The sequence below is a fragment of the Rhinichthys klamathensis genome, unplaced genomic scaffold, assembly GCF_029890125.1.
Source record: "Rhinichthys klamathensis goyatoka isolate OS25496 unplaced genomic scaffold, OSU_Roscu_1.1 h1tg000165l_1, whole genome shotgun sequence".
NCBI lineage: Eukaryota > Metazoa > Chordata > Actinopteri > Cypriniformes > Leuciscidae > Rhinichthys > Rhinichthys klamathensis.
The window spans coordinates 3,008,005-3,015,874 of record NW_026606697.1 but is presented as its reverse complement, the minus strand read 5'-3'; the positions used below and the strand labels follow the sequence as shown (position 1 = coordinate 3,015,874).

The 7,870-nt window shown below is 37.6% G+C and overlaps 1 long non-coding RNA gene across 3 annotated transcripts; it reads left to right on the top strand.

Annotated features, from left to right (window-relative positions):
- The first annotated feature begins 4,394 nt into the window (after positions 1 to 4,394).
- On the top strand, positions 4,395 to 7,533 carry LOC130091285 (uncharacterized). 3 transcript variants are annotated; one of them, XR_008807795.1, is made up of 4 exons: positions 4,395 to 4,497; positions 5,329 to 5,439; positions 5,907 to 6,048; positions 7,512 to 7,530. It is a non-coding gene; the product is annotated as an uncharacterized LOC130091285 (long non-coding RNA). The 3 variants fall into 3 exon arrangements; XR_008807794.1 differs by lacking the exon at positions 4,395 to 4,497 and having other exon boundaries at positions 5,297 to 5,439; positions 7,507 to 7,533; XR_008807793.1 differs by lacking the exon at positions 4,395 to 4,497 and having other exon boundaries at positions 5,297 to 5,439.
- The last annotated feature ends 337 nt before the right edge of the window (positions 7,534 to 7,870 follow it).

Sequence of the window (7,870 nt, the reverse complement as noted above, 5' to 3'; positions counted from 1 at the left end):
AATTGTGTCCTATGAATGTAAAGCCTGCGTATTTCGTACGTCTAAAGTGTTTAACCAGAAGCTCTACACATTCTGTACCACCTGCTTCAAACGTCTCACCGTCGTGTGTCATTGCACATACATAATTAGCTGTATGCCTGCCATTTTCAAACATGGTTTCAAAATCGTAATAAATGTATTTTTTATCATGTGTTTCAGACTTAAGAGGTTGAATATAGCATTCGTGGTTGCCATCATCTGGCAAGACCTCTTTGCAATGTACGCAACACTTTGGAGAACAGCTGTGGGGTTTCACCTTATCGCCGTTTCTCACAACCCTATAAATAGTGACATTTCGAGCAGAAACGCAGGGTATCACACTGCGATCTTTCACTAGGTACTCGTGATTTTTTATGCGTATTGTAGCAGAAGGTATTGCTACAATATCTGAGGCAATCTGGACATTGTCTAGAGTTTGTAGTATGTGATCGGCATTCGGCCGTATTGCACACTTTACATACATATTTACATCTGTGTGTGCGTATATCGTTGTGCCCTCTGTTGCAGAATTGGCAGACATAGCTATTCCCTATAAAACCTTTCAAATTTTTTATTAGGTTATAATGCCCCTCATGATTATACAAATGCACAGTCTTTGGATGAATTTCATCCATGTTTTTGTACACTTGTAGCCTCCCTGAGCAGTCTCGATGAAATACCACAATTTTTAGATCATATTTTCTTTCGAAAACAGCCAAATCGTGATACCCTATTTTATCATGTGGTGTAAAGCCACAACTTGTATGGATCTCGTACGCCGGTCTTTGTAATTTAAAAGACCGTAAGCGACGGGTTAAGGAAATAGGCTAGACAAAAACTCAAACACATATTATTTTCGAAATTTGTAGGGGTGAATAAATGCATTTTATTCCTCTCTACACTCTCGCTGATCGCATGACTTGTAATTCTTCTGCGACCCCCTCCAGGCCTGTCCATAGCTACTGAAATCAGTTACGATAGTGCTGTATCAGTGCAAATCTCACTGTTGCTCTGTGTTGCTTGTTCAAGCTGTTCGATAAATAATGACGGGTCATGATTATTCTCGGGTGTTAAAACGGTATTTATGGACGTGGGTAAACTTTCTCCAGACAACGCAATGTTGATATATCCTGTTTCACCGGCCATCAGTTGAGAAAAATCTACAATCTCATTTAAAATGTTATGCAGATGAATATTAAAAGCGGCTAAATCATTTGTGTCTATTTCGCTGAGATTAAGCGTTCTATTAATTTCTACCCCGTTGAAACGCGGTCTCGGGATAATTGTGAAATCACCCACGCGACCACCCTCGGTAGCAAGACTGCGTATTTCTGTCTGGCTCAAACTCATCTCAGGGGACTGCGGGTTCGTTCGAGCAGGCATCCCCGCGCCTGTCTGTGCGCTTTCATTATCGTCATGTACGGGTATCTCCCCCAAATTTTCTTGCTCTGCTATTATATTTCGCAATAGTTCGTTTGTGGTTAGGCCATCTGTGTTTATCATTCGTAACTGCTCATTTATTAAAAGACGTAAACTGTTAGTGTGACGTCTAGATCTTTCGGCTTCAGAGTCTGAGTCTGTGCGCGCTCTTTTAGAAAGAATTTTGGTATGTTTTATTTAAATCGTGTAAAACAAAAGCATGTGTAGGACTACCACATAAACAATAATACCCCATTAACATGTTGGCTACTGACAACAATTCGTGACAGAAATACAATGACATCGATAAATAGTCACTACTAGTTTTTAAAACAGATACAAATAATAACCATCAAATTAAACAAAATAACACCACTCGTTTGAAATAAAAAATAAGGAAATGATCATCACCTTCTCATGAAGACTTCATGTAATTCCCGTAATAGTCTTTGAAGAATATTTAGTCTCTCTGAGAATAGCGACAATGCAATTGTCTGTAGCTGCAGGTCTTCCTGTGCCTGCGTAATTTCCCCGCGCACTGCCAAAACCTCACTACGTAATTGCCGGTTTTCGTTCAAAGTTTGCTCATGACAAACGCCAAAAAAAATCAACAGCGCTCCTTAAATCAGTCGTATGGCGATTCTGCTGGTCTATCACTCTGTGTAGAAGCGTGACAACCTCGCTTTGGGACTCGTACACAATGGCCTCGGTTTGTTGAAACGATAAAGGTTGATTAGCAACTTCTAAAATCCGGTTGGTACTGCGAAGCATGTCATGGCTCAGGTTCTGGACATCACAGCATCTGTATGGGGGTCTGAAACATCCTGCAGAGTCCTCAGAACTGCCGCTATCTGATGAATCCTGGTCAGAATCGAAGGCGTCCAACACCGCTTCCTGGGATTGTAAGAACAACTCTAAACCCCTCTCGTCGTATTCTTGTGCTAGATGAAACATAATATTACATTATTATATGAATTATTTGTTAGATAAAACATAATGTAAAAAAAAAAAAAAAAAAAAAATGTAACTGACCGTTATCCGGAGAGTTCACAAACGATTCGGTTCCGTGATATACCTCATCGTAATTTTGTGCTAGATGAAACATAATAATAGGTTATTATATGAAATATTTGTTAGATAAAATATGATACAATTTGCAACTCACAATTGTCATTTAGAGAGTTCACAGCCGATTCGGATCCGTGATATAAGTCTGAAAACCGCTTCCTACACGGGGTTGAGCTGGACGTGCATTGTGCCTCAAAGTTTTGCTCTGGACAATAAAAACATTTCAATTATTATTTTAGAATTCTAGGAAATATAAAATAATTCTAGGAAATATAAAATATGATAAGGTAAAAACATCGTCGCTCACCTTCGCATGGATATTCTAACTCTTCCCCGTTGTCAGAATTATACCCCCCATAAACCTCTCGAAGACGTTTAATTCCGCGTCCGGAACCTCTGAGACCGCCCCGGACAACAGATTGTGTTGTCCCGTCACTGGATGAAGGTTCCTGATGCGTATCCCCATCCAAACTCGTATCGCTTTCGTGGGATCTGGGTGACGACCCTGGTGTTCCCCAAGGTGTGACGTTGTCGTACGACCTACTGGCCTCATCTAATGGGTCGCTCGCTACACACGCCAATACCTGCCCTGAGCACCCTAGCACGTGTCTGGGGGTGCGTGATAATATGTTTTCGAAGTTATTCACTTCTGACGAATTTTCATTATAAACATGTAAAAAATCATCAGGTGAAACACCGTCTGGAAAGGACTCCACATCTAAAATCAGACAGGTGTATATTAACAACACTAATATTTTCAATAAAATGTATAACGTTTGGAAAATTTACTCACAAAGCTCGTTCAAAATTTCCATCAAATCTTCGTCAAAATATACACCCTCGGCCTCCTCTGCTGTTTCATGTTTAAAAAGGAGAGAAGAAAATAAAAAAAAAAATATATATATATATATATATATACACACAGCTCTAACACATTCATTTTTTTTATAATATTTGTGTAAAAAATAAGAAATAGACTACACCCTACCGTATTGATCTTCGGCCATGTTTTGTAGGATATCGAATCTGTAGACAATCTCGCTCAGTGTATATCGATCGAATGAGCTAGTCTCTTGTCTTCGTAAGACCCCAAATTCAAAAACACATTTTTCCTCTCACCCCCAAGTAAAACGACCCCACCGGAAACACATCTTTCTCGAAGAAAAGTTCTTTCAACTCCGCATGGGATCTGATAGCTGATTTTACAACTAGAAAAAACATATGGTGAATCTCACGATAGAACCGGCCAAACATCGCTGATAAGCCATGCAATAAAATAATATCACGCTTCACCAAAACTTCAAAAGAGAAAAATAAAAACAGACCCCTCATGGTTTCAAACACACCAAGGGGTCAGACATTATGGAGCCAATAGTGTGTGTGTGTGTGTGTGTGTGTGTGTGTGTGTGTGTGTGTGTGTGTGTGTGTGTGTGTGTGTGTGTGTGCGTTGGTGCGACCGGATTATGAGGACAAAAACCATGGATACATACCGACTCTATGAGGACATGCCGTAACTACGAGGACAGCACTACTGTCCTCATAAGTCGAGCAGTGTAGAAAGGCATTTCACGCTGCGCCTAACCACCTCCCGCTTTTTCTCAATATGTCCTTATAAATCCGTTGTACCCGTTTTTCAGTGTGTGACAGTGTATGCTCAGAGTCGCTCAGAGTGTATAATCTCCCTCTATGTGAAATTCGACGCTACTGCAGTATCATACACATTTCATACACCCAGACCACGCCCAAGCGCGATTCATTGGTGGAACGCTGGAATCCTCGTCAGTGATTGGCTGCTGGAATCCTCGTCAGTGATTGGCTGCATTTCACATCCGTCAAAGTCAGCGCGCCTGCGCCTCTGATCTTCTATCGCAGACGTGTGGTGTGACGGTGTGATTAATCAGAAGATTAATCATCATCATGAAAGATTAATTAGCAGAATTCGAGCGAAGTTGACGAGCTATAGTGGGAGATTTTCACTTTATCACGAGGAAGGTAAGTGCGTTTATTTATATATTCTACCTTTATGGAGTTAAGTGTCGTGAGTCAGACAGTTTTTAATAACGTTAGCATTACTTTAAACGTGGCCACTAAACGTGGCTAATATAAGTCCATAAGCAGTTGGATACTAGTATTAGTATTAGTTGATGAAAGATACATCTCCATGGATGCTTGAGAGAATTAATTTACATTTTGAAATAAATCAAATCTATGTTGTCATCATGATGACTGGTAAAGTTGAGTGGATGAATTTACAGTTTAATACAGTAAGATACAGAAATATATTAAATAAACAGAAACGAGACTAATGTAAAAGTATACTTTCATTAATGTAACGTTACTGTCATTAGAATGACTTGCCAAAATTATCTGGTTGATTCATTTTAGGGCTGGATATTAGCAGACATTTTATGATTCCATTCAATTTTAATTCACGTGCTTTCGATTCTATTTCCTATTCGATTTTACATTTATTATTTTAATGTAAATCAGGTGTAATACATGTAACATTTTCTAAAACTTTCTCTCTATAGTTAATTTTTCTAAGTAACGAGTTTAGCTTCATTTGATCTGAGGCGCCACATTAAAGAGTGATAAAATGGACTGAATTTGAAATCGGAGACTGTTTCTTATCAAAAGTAACAAGCCTCAAAACCTCACTGATCAACTATTTCTGTGTAAAATGTTGTATTTATTGATATAGACTAAAGTCTGACAATAATGTACTGTATATTAAGCATATCTATCTATCTATCTATCTATCTATCTATTTATATTTATATATTTATAAATACATACTAATTATGTTGTCTGGAATGTTTTCAGTCAACATGTTAAGAAAGAAGAGAATAAAACCTGAGCAGGATGCAAAAGAACACATATTGTCGGGCAAAGACAAAGCCTTCATTGAGGGACGACAAATCAACACATTCAAAGGTAAATTGTGCACCACAAGGCAATTTGACTATGTTCAGACTGCAGGCAAATCAAATCATAAAGTAGGCATGCACTTGTAAGAATGAAAAGTAGGCCTATTGCTGGCAGTCTGGACATGATCTTTCACATTCACACATTTTACCCTTGGGTAAGCCGCTCATTTTCATAAAGGTTAAGAGATGAAAAAAAAACTTTAAACAATTTTTTTATAATTATTATTTTAAAATAAATACATAAAACTATGTATACAGAGAATAGTGTAACCAAATTCAACTAGTAGGCTATCACAGTGAAAACCAATGCTTGATTATTTTTTTTATTTTTTTTATTTCCTGCACCTCATATTACATTACACAGTTTTACAGGATTTAACTCTTTAAAAGGATAGGTTGGTTAGCTGTGTAACATATAGGTGCACTTGGATTCATGTTTTATTTGTATTATTATATATTATTTTGCCCTTTTAGGGAGAGGTGTGTTTGCACTTGAGCACATTGAACCATCCACCTTTGTTGTTGAATACCGTGGGATTCTCTCTCAAAGTAAACATGTTAAAGATGTTCAAGGCAACTACTTGTTTGACTTCACATGGAATGGAACACGTTATTGGTAAGCTGGCTGTTTCTTTTTTGGTTTATTTATTTTTGGTTCATATTCAGAGCAAACTAGTTGCATGTCATTCTAATAAAAACAGTTATGATTATGATTTATTATTATTACTATTATTATTACAATATAGGGCTGCACGATTTGGGGAAAATGTCATTGTGATTATTGAGGTCAATATTGCAATTGGAATATGCGATTGCGATATAATAAACAAATGGTTTCATGAGTCAACTTGCTTGGTTCTAAAGCAAAATGCACACACAGATTAGTGATAATTCTGAAATGTGTATTTCTCAACTCAAACTAGCAACAACAACTAAATGATTGATAACATCTAAGCCATTGATGTCTGGATAAAAATTAATCCACCCCCATTTAAAACATTAATTATAGCCATCCGACATTACAGTGATTCCATCATTACAATTGAAAGCTATAATTTAAAAAAAAAACATTTATTAGACGTCAAAAAATATAACAGCTTTTAATTTAAGTGAACTTCAAATAATCCTCACATAAACCCATTATAAATGACATGTCATATTTACCTGTGCCCTTCCTGTCTAACAGGTATGCAGAAATTTAATAAAGTTATCAAACAGCAAGTATGCAGACTCTGCGCTGCATAAATAATAAATAGACTAATCCTTATTAAAGCTACATAAGTTCTTTAGTCAAGAGCAGTGAGTAATTTTCTCTGTCCCCTTTGTTCTGTGATTAACTTTACTGACAGAAAGCTTTGGCTGCTGGCCCTTTAAGAGCAGCCGCTGCTGACAGAGACACGGATCTCACATGCGCCTCATCCTCTCACAACTCTATACGTCCATCATAAGAAGTTATGAAGATACTCGACAAACGACATTTTGGCATAATTGTGTGTGTTGTTGTTCGTTCAAGAGCGAAAGAGAACTGTATTCTGGCGCGTGTCTTTCTGTGAGTCACAGTCGGACATTCAGCGCGCTCTCTTTTGACTTGTCTCGCATGAATGGTTTTAAGCAATCGCATGAGAGCATTATCATGTAACACTAGCCAAAAGATGACAAAAAATAACAGATGCTGCGTTAATTGCGTTAACAGCCCATTGTTTATTTTACATAAAATTGCAGCATTTTGCGCCATATAATCGCACAGGCTTGACATCGCGATTACGATTGCGATAAGATTAATCGTGCCGCACTATTACAATAGCAGATTTGCTAGGGTTCTCATAACATTAGGAACTTATTAGTTAGTGATAATCAATAACATGGTTATTGTTCAACTGGGGTATTATTTTTTTTACCTTAAGTGGATCATCTGACCTATTAAATTCTTAGGAAGTCAAGTTAACTTTCACAATGTGTATTTGAATATAGGTTAAATAGGCCAAGGTTAGCCTAACCCAAATGTTCAGTTAGAACCGTATGTTTCAGTGTGTGTCTATGTTTTAAGTTTCTTACTGCACTATTTTTATCACAGCATAGATGCAACAAAAGAGGACGGTGGAGGAATGATGATGACAAAAATCCAAATTGCAAAGTCAAGACAATCATTGTTGACGGAAGGCCACACCTGTGTCTGTTTAGTATAAGACATATCTTTCCAGATGAGGAGGTCACATACAACTATGGGGATTCCTCTTGGCCTTCGCGTTTAAGGGTGAGTCTCTTAAAGACTTTATCACTGAAAGTCAACCATGTTCTGTATTTCATGAATGTTAGTTTTTTATATGATGCAGATTATTTTTAAAAAATTCTGCACGTCTGCTTTGTGCATGACGGAGCCATGAAAGGGACACTAGATATTTAGTCTTTGGTTGATACTAGAATTAGTTGCGGTGACC